The 16,699-nt window shown below is 39.8% G+C and overlaps 1 pseudogene; it reads left to right on the forward strand.

Annotated features, from left to right (window-relative positions):
• The first annotated feature begins 5,977 nt into the window (after positions 1-5,977).
• Positions 5,978-7,392, forward strand: LOC143398068 (non-POU domain-containing octamer-binding protein pseudogene; annotated as a pseudogene).
• Positions 7,393-16,699: the final 9,307 nt, after the last annotated feature.

The raw sequence follows: 16,699 nt of genomic DNA on the forward strand, positions 1-16,699 counted from the left end.
ATTCATTCACGGGAATGAAAGAATGATAAAGGAAGAATCTGTCACATTCTATCAAATAAGAGAGTTTTACTACTGATTTTAGTTGCTCAATAACCTTCCAGTACTGCAAGCATGCCCATGTTCCAGACTTTTATGTCTTATCAAAATATATTCACATAATTGAAGCAATATATTATCAAACATATAATAAGTGGGAAATTTATTACCAGAATTCATTAAGCTGACTTTGCAGAGAGTACAATGATTTCTGACAAAAGCAGAGGTGAAATAGTGTTTTCTGAATTCACAATGTATTGGAGAGATCAGGTGTAAACCAATGACATTCATTTAAACAATTATTACAAATAAAATCAGGAGTATAAATATCTATAGCACAATAATAATAAAATAAAAGTTAATATTCATAGTGAAAATGAAATAGTTATTTTAAAAAATTGCTGGTTTTGGTTGAGTGGTGATAACATTAATTTACTTTTATGGTGAAGGCATTCCTCCTTTCACTGTCTTGACAAGTTCACAGTGAAGATAAGTGCTGGCAAAGCCGCTCTCCCACTGTCTTGACAAGGTAACAGTGAGGTTGAATGCTGGCAAAGCCGCTCTGTTTGGTGGGAAACCGAAACCATGAGGCCCTTTTTTATGTAATTGCGCATGTTCCTGACAGGAGGCATAAGTATGTTAAATGACAAACCAAATTAAATTTCAGATGGCTAGAACATAACAGGTAATTCATGCCTTGAAGGCTGTTCTACTACCCCTCAGCATACTGAGGACAAAATAGAAGGCTGCTCCTCTATCTCAATACATTGAGGATAAAACTGATAATGGACAACAATCATTCTCTGAAAAATCATGAGAATTTTAGGCACCACATTGATTATATCAACTAAGAACCCAGGCCCATAACTCCGGCCTCTTAAAAAGTTTATTGTACAAAGACTACCATATGTAGTTATTTTTGATTAAGGAAAGTTATGTTATATACTTAGGAAAGTTAAGACACATAAATATACATTCTCCTCTTTTCTATAAACCCTCCTTTACTTCACATAGGGATTTAGGATGAGCATAGTTAATATTGGCAGTAAGGGAACTGATATTTGGAATTTGCTTTCTACTGAGAGAGATTACAAAGATATAAGAGATAGTGTGCCTTGACCAAGAAACAAACTCTTCAAGAAAGACGTTCAATCAGTTTTATGAGAATAAATGTAGTAATAAATTAAAGTAGCTTTATAAGACATATTTTTAGAATAATGTTAGAAATAATATTTTATTTAGATTCTTGGGTTTAGAATTCTTAAGTTTTTAGTTGTATGGATTTCTGATATGCTTTAATAATGGTTTATAGACTTTAAGAATTATTTATAAACTTTACAAAATTTTAAGTATAAGATTTAAGGGTACTTTTTTAGATGGGAATTTTAGATTACAAATAAAGTTCAGGTGTACTTTAAACTTAAAGGTTAATGATAGGTTAGGAGATTTTGAGTCTGTTACATAGATTGGCATTAGTTAAAAAGAAAATAGCATATCTTGGGAAAAATAGTACATACTGGGAAAATATGAAAAATGTAAATTAGTGACACATTATCAATGATTCCATACCCTTAATAATTAATTACTATAGGTCATATACTGGAAAAATGTAAACTGATATTACATTTTTCTATACCTCTAATGATGGTTAAGAAAATGTCATGTCTTAGCAAAGTTTTGAACTTGTATAATCAATGACATATTCTGAACCTATAATGATGAGAAAACTTGCAATAAAAGAAGACCCAGAGAAAGCTGCATTAGAGCTCTCTCTCTCTGGAGATTGCTTCAATGGAATGACTCCTGTCTCATCCTTTTTACAGATCCCACTCATTCTTCAGGACTCCCTGGACCCTGTTAGGGCAGGACCCCTTCACTTTTCATAACACCTATCTTTCATATTTATTATAAAAATTGATGCATAAGTAAATTTTGCAACAATATTCAAATTTCAAAATATTATATATTATGAAAAATCTCACTATTTCAGAAAACCAATGTTTAAATTTAAAAATTAGAAGTATCTACACTTTCCACTCACTTCTTAGTCATATATACAAATATGCACTTATTATTCTGTCAAGTGTTTTTTTAGTTTTTGTCCCCACAGATTAGATCATTCATTAACATAATATTTAATTAATACCAGACTTTAGTTTTTATATGAGACATTGAAGGTATTCAAGAGATATATATTTTATGATTTGATTGGTTTTTAAAATGTAATCATTTTCATATTTTAAAAGTGATGCTTTTACTTATTACTAAATTTTAAACTAAATTATTTGGTTAATGAATTTATTAGTGAATGGATAGTACTAAGTGAAAGTTTTGGGATCAAATAACAATCAATAACAGTTACTAAGTTAAGAATTAGATAATTGAGTGGGGGAATACTTCAATCCAATTAAGAAAGATAATTACAGGGAAAATATTACATATACCTCAATACACTAATCTGCCTGTAGGAAAGTTCAGAAGAAAAAAAAAGATTTAGATAAATGGAAAACAGCAGGAACTGAGAATTTTAGGAAGAAGATAAAATAAAACCTTAGAAAAATAGATTTTAATATTGTCAGGAATGAGATTATAGGGTTCACTATGTTCCTGTTAAGTCTTATATTTAAGGACTAAAGATCTACAAAATCGGGTCACTATTACTTTCTATTTTGAGATTGTTAGAAAAGAAGTCCCTGTGACCAATTGAGCATAACATCTAGTCTTCTCCAAGGTGATTTGCACCTGTCATGAATACGTGTTCCTGGAAGCTGCCTCGACAAGGTATGAGACACTGACTGCAAACAACCTTTATCATCCAAGAATTACCTGGTTCTGCTACCCATCCAAGGCCACAATTGTTTCCCAAGATGCAAAAGAAGAGGTACGGTCTGCTCAGAAATAATTCAGTGGGGTATGAGGTCACACTCTTTGTGGCAGGGTAAAATCATAAATACCACCTATTTTACTTTCAAAGTGTTCCTATAATATGACATATTGCATTGCCCCTAGAGTATGTACATCATTCAGAAAACTGCCAGTGACTCAAAGGCTCAGAAGACATTATGAGAAAACTATTAAATCATATGCAGACATGTAGTTATTTTGCCCAGGTTATATCTGTACAAACAAGTGGAAATCTAGGCATAAAAATCACCACTCTCCTATAATGTAGTCTTGGTCTAAACAGGATTTTCTGTTCATTAAGATTCCTTTCCCCCCTCCCCAGGATCCCTGTTATCCTTTGATCATTTGACTTCTATCAATGACTATATTTTTGAGGCATACTTGATTGTGTTAATAATCTCCACATTACTTCCAGAAAAATTATTCTTCTCATGGTAAACTTTCAGATAAATACATACATAGAAAGAAATATCAATCTAATTTTAACAATCATGATAAGCTAAAACTTGCGCAGATCTTTGCTATAATGTCCTGTTACAAAAATTTTACCTCCCATCCATGGGAAGGCTCTTCATGCTGCATCCTCATAACTAAATAACACTTTCTCTTACTTCTTTACAGAACAATGAAAAAGTCTGACCCAAAGGTAAGCCAGTTTTGACAGTTACTAAAAAATATAGTGTAACAATAGAAGTGTCTTATGAAAATACAAGACTATATATTTTAAGCTGATAATAAAAAAAGGGAAGAAAAAAACAGGTTGGCTGTATTGGAAGAATGGAGAGGAAATAGACTGGGGATTTGATGAGGAGTTTGTAGTTCTGTTTTCATTGATTAAAAAAATAAATTGAGTTGGTAATACTTTGAGTTGGTATCAAGAAATTTGAGTATGTTTCAGCCTCATACTTTCTTTTCTTTCTTAGTCAAATATTGAAATTTTTTCTTGGAGAAACATTCCATCTAAGAAACACATATCCATGAGAGCTTTGCTCCACTTAATTTTATGTTGTAGTATGTTTTGCCCTATATCAGTATATAAAAATTACCACTTTTCAAGCCAATCAATGTAGTACTGGAATTATTATTTCCTATATTATTCAGAAAAACTGTCCACCATGAGTGTAATTGAGTCCCTTTCAACATTTAATTCCTGTTATTTATACTCATTATGAACTTGTCATCTTGGTTTTCCTCATTCATTGTATAAATCTATGATGTGATAAAATTGTTAAAGCCTAGATTACTGGACCTACAAGAAAGGTCTTTGAGCATTAATGAGTGTAATGTTTGGCATTTTAATATGGTGTAACTTGTTTTGACTATAGGAACATAAAAATTGATAGTGAGGACTAACTGGATTAACTTGTTGTAGTTAAATGAACTTCAAATTTTCTCCCCATCTCACATAAATATTTAGAGAAAATATGTTGATGTTATCTTTTTTATACATGTGTAATATACATACATCATACAGAAAATTATGTATACACCTACATTATATATATATTTGAGGAAAGATTGATTATTCATAAACTTATATAAGCAAATTACTTGTTCTTAAAGTAGTTTTCCCTTAACACCCACATATAGATCCTGCACAGATAACATTTTTTTAAATGTACATTTTTAGTCATAAATATATATATGCTAAATCAAAAATTAATTTTTGTTTAAACATTTGTCCTCAACTACCTTATATCATTTTGGAAAGCAATTAATAATGCTCAGAAAAAGACCAGACACTTGTGAGTTGTGAATGTGCTCTGAATGTTTTCTTCCAATGCTCAATAAAACAATTCTTATGTTTGTACCCATTTTGAATCAATCTTCAGAGAATCATAGCTTCATCAGGAAATCTGAGTATATGAATATATTTGGTATATTGATTTTTATTCATGTTGTCCTGCACACTGAATCTTAGCAGCTTAGTTAAATACTTTATTTCATAAAGTGTTTCGAGGATATTGGAGATATGTGATATGTTATGACTCAATTTCATATAATATTTTAGAGTAAAAGAATTGCCCACATGTCCCAAATATTCACTGTCTTTATTTATGGGTAATAACATTCTACTCAAACATTACTACTTTCAGATGCTCAGACAACTTAAAACTGTATACTTTGTAATTTGTTTAATTTTGATTACATTTTAGTAGGCTTATGGAGAAGAATTCCAATGAGAAATTTATTATTAAAGAAAATTATTTCAAATTTTGTTAAAAAATCTAATTTAACAATTAAAACAACATTATTGAAAACAAGTTACGTAGTTATTTTATGAAACTTAGAATACAGAACAGTTAACTAATATGAGACAAGGAGAGCAGTTGTATTTAAGTACAAATCATTTGCTTCCAAGTTTTCCATTGTTTAATGGTTCCAATAAAGAATTCATGATAGGATTTTTTAAACAGAATGAACTTATTTGACATGGAGAAAAAATACAAAATAAAATGGCTCAATCAAAACATTTGAGGAATATTCATGTTATATTTATCAACTTGCATATTAGTAGAATTAATCAGATAAGCCTAAGATTCCCTCTTTTGCATATGCCTTATATAGATAAGATTCTCACTATAAAGTTTTAAATAATTTTTACAGGTATAAATACTATTGCATGAAGAAGAATATTCATTAATCATTTAAGTCAGAATTAAAGTCAGCAGCAAGAAATAGAAATTCAACTATTATCCTTTAAACAAAGAAGAATTTATTTTCCTTGAATGTAAAGAAGCCCAGACAAAGGCATCCTTTGTTTGGTATAGTGACTCTATGGTAACTTCACAAAATTGATTTCTAAATTTCCAATTCATTGACTCCAGCTTCTGCATGCTATTCATTATTTTATCAAGAAATGGAAAAATTAAAAACTGAGAGAAATGAAAGAAAACATCAAAAAGTGCATAACAAATTAGTATGTCCATTTTTAAAAAATGTTATCCTATAAGATCTAAAAGATTCTTCCACTTTGCCTCATTAAGAGAAACATAGTGGACTCTGAGTGGATGACTATGTATAGAGGGGTACAAAAATGCAGAGTAATAAAACCTTTAATTTGGATAAACAGACCCATATTCCAAGGAAACATCATCAGCATCACCACCATCAGCAACAGCAGCAGCCACCACCACCACCAATACCTGCAAATAGGCAACAGGCCAGCAGCCAAAAAGAAGGCTTAACTATTGACCTGAAGAATTTTAGTAAACTAGAAGAGAAGACATTCATCCAAAGTAGCCATCTCTTTGTGGGTAATCTCCCTCCTGACATTACTGAGAAGGAAATGAGGAAACTATTTGAGTAATAAAGGGAGGCAGATCAAGTTTTCATTCATGAGGATAAAGGTTTTGGCTTTATCTGTTTGGAAACGCCAACTCTCCTGGAAATTGCCAAAGTAGAGCTGGACAATATGTCACTCCGTGGAAAACAGCTGCTTGTTCGCTTTGCCTGCCATAGTGCATCCCTTACTGTTGGAAACCTTCCTCAGTACATGTCTAATGAACTTCTGGAAGAAGCTTTTTTTCTGTTTGGCCAGGTAGAGAGGGCCATAGTCATTGTGGATGATTTAAGAAGACCCTCAGGAAAAGGCATTGTTGAGTTCTCAGGAAGCCAGCTGCTTCGAAAAATCTGGACAGATGCAGTGAAGTGTCTTTCCTGCTAACTACATTTCCTTGTCCTGTGACTGTGGAGCCGATGGACCAGTTAGATGATGATGAAGGAGTTCCAGAGAAGCTGGTTATAAAGAACCAGCAATTTCACAAGGAGCAAGAGCAGCCACCCAGAGTATGAGTATGCCATGCACTGGAAGGCATTCACTGAGGTTGAGAAACAGAAGCAGGAACAGGTGTATTGAAACATCAAGTAGGCTTGTGAGAAGCTGGAAATGGAGATGGGGCTACTTGTCATGAGCACCAGGTCATGCTAATGAGGCAGGATTTGATGAGTCACCAAGAACTTCAAAAAATGGAAGAGTTGCACAAGCAAATAGTGCAAAAAAGAAAGCAACTGAAGCTCAGATAGGAAGAGGAGTGTAAGCGCCATGAGGAAGAAATGTGGCCGCAACAAGAAGACATGATGCAGCAACAGCAGAAAGGATTCAAGGGAACCTTTGCTGGTGCAAGAGAGCAAGAGATAAGGATAGGCCAGATAGCTACGGGAGGTTCTATGAGCATAAATAGCAGAGGCGCCATGCCCTCTGCTTGTGTGCCAGCTGGTACCCCAGCTCCTCTAGGACCTGCCACTATGATGCTGAATGGAACTTTGGAACTGACCCCTCCAATAACTGAATGCTTTGGCCAAGCTGCCACAATGGAAGGAATTGGAGCAATTGGTGGAACCCCTTTTGCATTCAACCATGCTGAATTTGCTCCAAATGTCACTGATACTAATAAAGTTGCAGTGTCTAATTTCACAAAACCCTTAAAAGACAGACCCTTTTTGAACTAGCTAGAATTTTACCCTGAAAAAGTGTTAAGGATTCTTCCCAATAATTAGGTCTTCCCTGCCTATACTACTCTAGTAATTATACTAGAGGCAGAGGGCAAGGGAAGGGTGCTACTTAACAAATCAGTTCTGTGTGGTATATTGTTTAATTGATTCTGTGTAGTGCATTCCTGAAGTCTCAGATGTGATTGTTGAGGGCTGGTGACTCATAGCAAAATGGATTTAGAGCCCTGTTAACCTTGATAATTCCATTTTTTTTCCATCGTATTTTATTTACTTACCAAACTTGAACCCAGATATGAAGCCACATATACCACAAAAACAAAATATCCCCCACAGAGGTCATAGACAACATACATAAAATTCTGTTATATCCCATATATTACCCCTTCATGTCCTAAGGAAGACATTTTCTCTTAGAACTTTTCATTTAAGTACATCTTTAAAAAATTTTTGTGTTAACTTGCCTTCATCTTTTTGTTGGGTTAAGACAACCCAAGAATTGACCCTTCTGTGTCTATGAAGTTGCTATTCACAGCTTTTCTTGATAGGTCTCCTACAGTCTTAGGAACAGGGTTGCTCTATGCTGATGGTCTGACGGTAGCTCTTAGCCTTGCCTATCTTAGGTGGTTATGTTGTGCATTTTTTATTGGTTTACCATGTTTAATTTGATCCTAATACCTTAAATTTGAACTTTTCTGAGAAATGGAACAGTAATGCAGCATCAATTTATTGAAATACATTTTAAGCCTTTAAAAAAAGAAGAAAAAAGAGAAACATCATGTGTTGATTCTTGCTCCATTCTAAAGAGCACGGTAATCAGGCCTATTGCTACCCAGGACACAGCCTACTGACAATGTGTACTCTAATATGTATGATTCTTTAAATAAGGAGGGGAAATGGAAATTGGGTGAGCCCCCAAAATATTTGATTTTCAAGTTTGCAATCAGATCCTATAGGACTATGCTATTGTTAAAGAGACTGCCCAAAATAGAAGTTCACCATGCAATAGAATGTAGCATACCTCACTATCTTTTATGATTTCATGAACTGGAGAAATAATTTACTGAAAGCTGTAAGAATTAATGTTGGAAAACAGTGTGGAATTAAATCTGCATTTTTATTCCTCATCTTCTAAATATGTTAGATTGAGCATGTAATTTAGCATCTTCTTGGTGTTTATTTTGTAATTTATAAAATTGGAGAAATTATAGAATAAGAATATCCATTTCCATTGAATAGATGCAAATGATCAGATGACTTAAATTTTTTCTGAAAATACATAAAATCAATTATGTTTGCAATTAGTAAGTAAAATATTGGATAAAGGAAAAACTGAGGAGCAATAAAATTTTCTTGATTTCTTCTTTATTCTAATGATTAAGTAAACAAAACCTAAGTAAAAATTCCTCTGATGTTCAGAACTGGGGTAGGTTTTATTTTAATCTGAGTAGACATTCAAGGTAGTGTAACTATTCTTTTGTAGCTGAATAGAATAATAAGATGAATGGCATTTGTTCATTTTTTAGGCCATCATTTATAGGTTGGATGTAATAATAAATTATACACAGAGAGAGATGAATGTCCTACCAGTTGATGAATATTTTCAGCCAGTAAAAACTCAAACACTCATTTATAACTGAAGCCTGAATCAGCAATCATTATTTCATTTTATACCAGTAAACCATTTGGTTATAGGATGATTCTGTGTGGCTATAGCAAGAATCAAGCATTGTAGACTAGCCCTTGCTTTTCTATCTAGGTTAATCAGATAGAATGCCCAAACAGCATAATGTTTCTGACCTGTATGAGACGTACATATATCCATTGATCTAATTTATTTTGCAGATATCAAGATATAATTTTTCTCAATATTCTCCATATTCCATAAGTCACTTTCATATTAGACATAGACACTGATTCAGATCATCAAATATGGCAAGAAATGAAGAGGAGAAAATTAAACAAAAGAAAAAAAACAGATGGCAGAAGATAAAGCATGACTGGACCTCAGTAAAAACAGCAAAAGAGGAGATGATCTCCAACTAAAATTGGGGAGAAGAAAGTAGGCACAATTACAGGGAAACTGTGGCTCACATCTGGTGCTTATTATTTGCATGGTACAAAACCCTTAACTTTTATTATATGTTTTATTACTCACATTTGTCACAGTTATTCTGATTTTTATACACAAGACGTTTACTGTTTTTTCCAAGGTCACAGTGAAAAACCTAAGCAGTTTTGTTCCAAAGTCTGTGCATTTAAATTATAATCTATTTGTCATTTCTATATGCATTTAAAGCTACATAGAAATGACAAATAGATTAAAATATTATGCCCTCATTTACTGATGAGATTACTTCTTTGAGATACACCTTGATAAATTGACATCTGCATATTTGTGAAAATTCCATAGCTCATGAGCTATGGACTAGATCAGCAGTTCCAAAGAAAGACGTCTTTAACTGGCCACAATATCTTTGTTTTGTTTATTTATTTTTATGTGGTGCTGAGGATGGAACCCAGGGTCTCACAAGTGCCAGGCAGGGACTCTACTACTGAGCCACAACCCCAGCCCAGAAGCCAGCTTTTTACAAATCTATTTACAAATTGCTCCTCAATCTCATCAGAAGAGATGACATTTACTCACCACTTATTAACTTGTTTTTATGATGAAAAATAAAATATTTCTAATGATAAATACAACAGAGTGAGGAAATGCAGTGCCAAGGAGCAGCTCTATTGGTCATCACCTCTGGGCTTTCCAGCTCACATTGAAGTTGTCTTCTATCCTTGCCCATGTGTACCAGGCCACTTACTTTCATACAGCCAGGGTGCCTGCTTCAGAAAGCTACTAATTCCCAAAGACTATTGCAGGTGTGCCTTTGTATTTCATGACACTAATACCTTGAGAACATCCTTTCTTCTTAAAAAATAGGTTGATGAACACCCTGAATTAGCTCTTGCACGTGAATGGTGATACCTATCACTTAGGCATAGCTATCCCATTCCCAGTGTAGCCCACCATAAAAAAGTCAAGATCACTGGAAAAGCACTGAGGACTTCATCTTCCTGCTGAAAAAAACTTAATTGTAATTGTGCTTCCATTTCTAAGCCTGCTATTTACCCAGCCACAAAAATTCTATTGCTGTGATTCTACAAAGAGGAGGAAATATTAAAAGTACTGATGAGCTAAAATACCCGATGAGATTAATATGGCAGGTAACTGGGATCTTTTCCAGTGACCTCTTTGGGCAGTTTTAAAAGAAAAACATCCTTAGACAAAAGAAATCATTTGCTAACAAACGTTGTAGTTGCATGACTCCTGTCAAAAGCTTTAGTTTATTTATGCACACCTAGTTGCCATTGTAGAAAGTTTTAGCCCAGTCTCAGTAAGCAAGACAAGGGTTATGACTGAAATCTGACCAAGAAAACACTCAGTGATCCATGGGGGCATGGGGCAGGAGGAGAGCCAGGTATAACTTGAATAAATTAAATGCTTGGGTCATTATTATTTGAGAAGACTGTTGGGTTAATTCAAACCACAGTTCCCAGCCATTTTCAATAACAAAAAAATCTATTTATGGCCCACTCTTTCTCCTCCTGGCCATTCCCTAAGAAAAATACTAACCCATAGATTCCTGACTAAAATAAAAGACCAAACTACCATGAGTATAATCCCATCAGCTGGGGAGGTTGTGTCAGAACAATGGAAGGTTCAAAGGCAGCCTCAGCACCTTAGCAAGACCCAAAGCAACTGAGCCAGACCCTGTCTTTAAATAAAAACATAAAAAAGGACTCAGGATGTGGCTCAGGGCTTATGCACACCTGGGTTCAATATGTGGTACTGACAAAGAGAAAAGAAAGAAAAGTCGAGAGCCATTCCTCCAGATGGTTCTGTGGTTTCAGAAAATCCCCATCAGAACCATGACACTGAGTTTAGCTTTTAGAAAGTCACTTCCATTGACCATCCCAACATTCCCTCTGCTCAAATACCTCCTACCCTGGTTTTGATTCTTCTCAATGAAATGCTTAATTGTTCTAGGAATTCTCATGTGAAATGATGGCAAACACTTGAAAACTAGGACATTCAAAGTGAAAAGGCTGATGTCCAGCAAATTTGGATTGAAAGGCCTAGCAATTCCACGCCCTGGTAGGAGACTACACTTGCATCTTCTCCCTTGTGGTTCTTTCTGGACCTTGGATGTCAAGTGTCCCACTTAGGACCTGCTATGACATCAGCTGCTTTCCTGGTAACTCCTGATGTCACAGACAGCCTGACCAATAGCACTGTGACTTCAATCCACCCAGTCAAGCAGAGGAGCTTCTCATCCTGGCCACTCCAGAGGAAAGTTTGACAAGTGCCAGCTCAGCTGTGCTGACACACAGGAACAACTCAACACTGAACCCCAGGAGCCTGTTCTTGAGAACTGGACTCCAACTTTTTCACCTACAGAAAATAGAGCATGGGTCTGTGGCCACATGTGGTCCTTTTGGGCCATGGGATGATCCTGCTCCATCCAGGGCCCTGGTACCCATTGCAGCCTGTGGGCTAGCATCACCCTCACCCCCAAGGGTCCAGAAATGCATGGTCTGGAAATAACTGCACAAGGACAACTGAGTGCTGTGACATCCTACACCACAGCAGGATGACAATCAGCCTGGAAAGTCCAATAGACCTGGGAGTGCCAGTGGGCATAAGAGAGCATGAGAGGGAGCCATCTTGAACACTGGCCCCAGTCGAGGCACCCTCCTGGGCTTCTCCAGACCTGGGCTCACTGATACTTTACCCAGTATGGAAACTGGCCCAGCACACCACCAGTGAGCAGGAGTTGCAGCTCTTGACAGCTGAGGGTAGTTGAGTATGCAAGACATCTTGATGGGTTATGGGAAGCTTGAGCTGGAAAAATGTCACAATCTCTGGCAGGATGCCCTTCTGTCCAGAGAAAGACATTACCAGTGACAACTTGAACCTCCTAAAAGTGAACACTAAGGGGATGTCTAGGTCTGTAAGGTTTCTGGGTTGCATTCAATCAGTCAAAATTGAACACTTCTTACACTGTGGAATGAATAGGAGACCTACCATTGTTCCCAGAACAGCTAAGCAATGAAGACTCAAAAAATTAGAGAATCTAGATACCAAAATTTAAAAAGCAGCCCAAACATGAATAAAATCACGTTTGTGAGCATACGAGCTTGTTTTTTTCTAGTTTCCATACCATTCTGTGTACACAGGATACCAGATCCTCCCAGCCTGCATTGCTAAACCCCTCAGCCAGATGGCTGGATGATGCCCCCACTGGGTTCTCAGCAGCTGTTCCCTGCCCTAGAGTTCCCAGAGGAGGTACAGACCCTGATCCAAACTGCCACCGCCTGCAGATGCCCCTCAGCCAGGAACCTTGCTCCCCAGCAGTTCCCTTCTATGGAGCAAGGCCCAACCAGGGCAGCAGACAGCTGTCTGACAGCTCTGGATCCAGGATATGGGCAGCAGGATTCCTGCCATTGCAAGAACTCCTAAATATCAAACCCAACACCTCCTGCCCTCACCAGAGCAAGACCAGACACAAACAGTAGCTCAGACTTTCACTGGGATGGAGAAGGACAGAGTGTCCTGTCCCAGGAACAGCAAGTGAGATCCTGGTGAGGCCACCCCACTTGCTCACTGGCTGCATACCTGCAGAATCAGTCCTGTGCTGATGCACTACCTTCCCTCTGGTCCTTCCTTCCCCTTTCAGAGACCCCAGGAGTGGCTCCCCTCCGCTGCCTGCACCATCCTTGGCTGCTCAGGTCCACCTTGCCTAAGACAGAGCACCCAGAGGAAGCACCGGCAGCATGACCCTGTACTGGAGGTGCAGGTAACTTCAGTCCAACACCTACGAGTATCATCCTAGTCCACACCTGCTCAGCGCTCCCAGGGCTGCCCCCTACCTGCCAGAAAAAAGGCTGCTCAGCCCTGTCGCCACCCATCACCTCCCATGGACTCCAGACTACCTGTGCAGCCATCCTGAATGCCTTGGGGGTAGAGGCGGGGACACTGTACCAGCCCAAGGAGAAGGATCCCTGCCATTGCCATAGTTGCTGACCCTCAAGCCCAATGTCTTCCACCCTTCCAGGATGATCAGGAAACCTCACTGTGTTATCAGCAGGATCTGGATCCGCAGCCCCAGTGCCTGCACTCCACAGTCTGCCCAGGACCCACGCGGTTAACCAGGCGCCCAGATCCTGCACCTAGTGCTTGTACACGGACCTTGCATGTGCGCGTTCCTCCCTGGCTGGACCCTGCCTCGTGCCTGGGTAGACGGTTTTCTGCACGCGCCTGTGAGTTCTCTACTCTTACTGGCCAAAGCTGGGCCCTAGCTACAGGTCTGACATTGCCATTTAGGCTGAAGCCTCTTTTGCAGCAGAAGAATGAACTTTTGCGCCTTTCTCTGGAATTCTTGAATCCCACCTTCTCTAAAAGCTTCCATAGGTAGTTTCCAGGGCAAGCTTTGTCCCTCATTCCTGTCCCCAGCCTGGGAGGCAGAGACCTGCAGGAAGGGTCCCAAATGAGGCCCGCTGCTCACAGCTCTTGCCAACTTGGACTTCCCTCCACTGTTGATGCTCTGGGTTGCCGGGAGCCTGGGATCTCTCAGAAGTCATCTTGCAGGCATCCTGCAAGATCTCATCAGCCGTTGAAAAAGGTGCCTCCTGGTGCTTGTCCTGGATCCTACAGACACTTTCATCCGTTCTGGGAGACCTGGACATGACCTGCATCTTCCACATGCTTGGTCTCCTGAAGAAGTTGTTGTTGTCTGTTGCATCTTTCAACGTTTCCTTCAGTTCACCCCACTGATTCAGCAACCTGACACCTTCTATAGCACAGTAGCAGGAAGTTGCTCCTTGCCAGCTTGCAGAACCATGGTGTACCCAAGGCCCCTGCCCAGGGAAGACTGTGCTCAGAGTCCCTGAAGACAGTGGCCAAGAGGTGGCTGAGCAAGTGAAAGACTCCCAGATAGAGAACGTCATAGAGGGAGTCCCCATGTTATTGCAGGAGCACAATCTGCTTTTAGGCCCTTTGTAAACCACAGCTGCCTGCTTTCCTTTGTGCTCAGGTCTGGGGATCTGCATGGAAACCTCCACACCCAGAGATACCAAGACAAAGCTGAGATCACCCAGATCTCCCACCTGAGATCTCATGATGAGCTCCTGCCCTAAGAGAAATGCCAAAAGCAGCTCCTACAACTCCACTCAAGGTCTCCTAGTCCTGAAGAGGAGGGCTCCAGGCTCATCCAACCTCAAGCTGCCTCTGGGATCCTCTTTAGGTGCAGAGATTCCCCTGAAGAAGACCCAGTGTGAGAAGGTGGCAGAAGACAGGCAGGGACAGCCATTGCTGAGGAATAAGTCCTCATCCAAGGGGACATCAGTAAGCCACAGAAATGAAAATTTCCTTTGCTACCAAAGGGACACTCTGAGGCTGCCACCACCTCCAGACATGGCCTTTCCAGTGACTGCTGAGAAGAAGAAAGCTCTGCAGCACATCAACTGTTGCTGATGGGTGAGACACAGGCCATCAGGGACCGCTGTACCATGTACCCCCCAAGCCCATGTGCATGAGGAAGAGCTAGTCCTCTGGCATCAATTGGGACTCAGCCAGGTATTTCCCTAATGCCCCAGAACCTCCACCATGGAAGCCTCCACCCCCCATGTGGGTAGGCTCTACTGTTTCCTCCCATAGACACCCTCCACTCCCAACCTCAGTGTCCCCCTCTTCCCCAGCCTGCCAATTGCTGCTTTGGCCCTTCCTCCAAGCCTTCCTTCAGCACATTGGCAGGTTTAGCTCCACAGCCACTGGCTCCCTTTGGGCCATCCTCATGAACACCATTTTGCCTTCATGCTGTGTTCTAGCAGGTGGTAATATTTATTTTTGGCTCACAGCTTCAGAGCTACAGGTAGAACTGTCAGTGACAATTCTTCCCAGGGAGCTTCCTGATAGTGTGGGATTAGCCTTGACCACAGTTAATAAGGAAAAGCGACACTCCCCAAAGCCTGCTTCCTCTGTGTACCTTCCATTCCTCTCACTCTGTGGTACCCCAAATCTGCCAAAATTCACTTTCCCTCATCAAGCAAATGGCCAAAGGCCAAAGGCTCCAAAGAGCTAGAGCCACAAGGAAACCAGAGAGAGCTGAGCCAAGGGCCTGTGTCTGTACTAGTGAGAATCCCAATCAATGAGCCCACATAAGACCCCAGCCTCCTCCTAATCAGCTTTAAGGGCAAAGCTGCCTAGAAAGTGGGTGGGGATGGGAGGCTGTGTCTCTGAGCCTCCTGTTTTCCCCAGGATCACAGAAGTCAGGGCAAGCCCTGTGGTATGTGTCTAACAGGGCTCACACCAGGTCCTGCAAGGGAGAGAGGTGGATGTTGGCTTAGGGCAGCATTTTCCTCCTGGACCCCACAGGAATGTGTCCTGACCTTGGGGAAGAGGATCTGGTGGCTGCCCCAGTACTCCTGGTTCTGAGAGTGGCCTGGCCAGATGAGGTTGGCATCCTAAAGGCTAGGTTCCTCTTCCTTGTGCACCCATGGCATGCAGAGCTGCCAGGGTGAGAGACCAGGACAGATGTGTGAACCTAGATGCAGATTTGCTCCTGGTGGTGTTGGTGCTCCCAGGTGGACTTGGGGGTTTCTGCTAGGGGAGGGCGCCTTTTGACACTTAACATAGTGGCCCCAGTGTCTCCAGGTACAGAGTTGTTCTTTCTCCTGTGTGAGGTGGTCACTATGGGGATGGTCTGGTTAGTGGGGCTGAAGGTGTTAAAGCCCATGTTTGCTGTTAGCGCTTTCTCATGCTTCTTGTTCCATCTGCTTTGGGAGATGAACATGGCCCCAGAGCCAGATCTTGGAGCCAGATATTGGCCCCCAGGTCCCTTTGATGGAATATGGACAGACTTCAAAGTAGAGGTGGCCGTTTTAGGGGTAGTGCTTATTCCCTGAGGTGAGATTAAGAGATTCTGCATATGCAGGCTTTAAGGATTAGCAATAATTTTAGAAACACCAGTGTTTGCTTGCCCTGGTTTGTGCTTTGTTTTATGTCCCTTGGTACCCATTGTGGCGCTCTGCCTAGGGGTACTATGGTTGTTCTGTCCCAAGCTTGCACCATGGTGCTGTCTGTTTCTTTGGGTCCCTCCTCTTGGGGAGGAGATGCACATGGCCCTAAAGGCAGATCTGAGAGCAAGTCTGGGCTCTCATATCCCATTGAGGCTCACATGAGCAACTAGAGAAAGCCTTGCTGGGGGTGGTGCTGGTTCCCTGAGTTGAGCTTAGGGGTTGGGGCAGGCTTTGG

The sequence above is a fragment of the Callospermophilus lateralis genome, chromosome 1, assembly GCF_048772815.1.
Source record: "Callospermophilus lateralis isolate mCalLat2 chromosome 1, mCalLat2.hap1, whole genome shotgun sequence".
NCBI lineage: Eukaryota > Metazoa > Chordata > Mammalia > Rodentia > Sciuridae > Callospermophilus > Callospermophilus lateralis.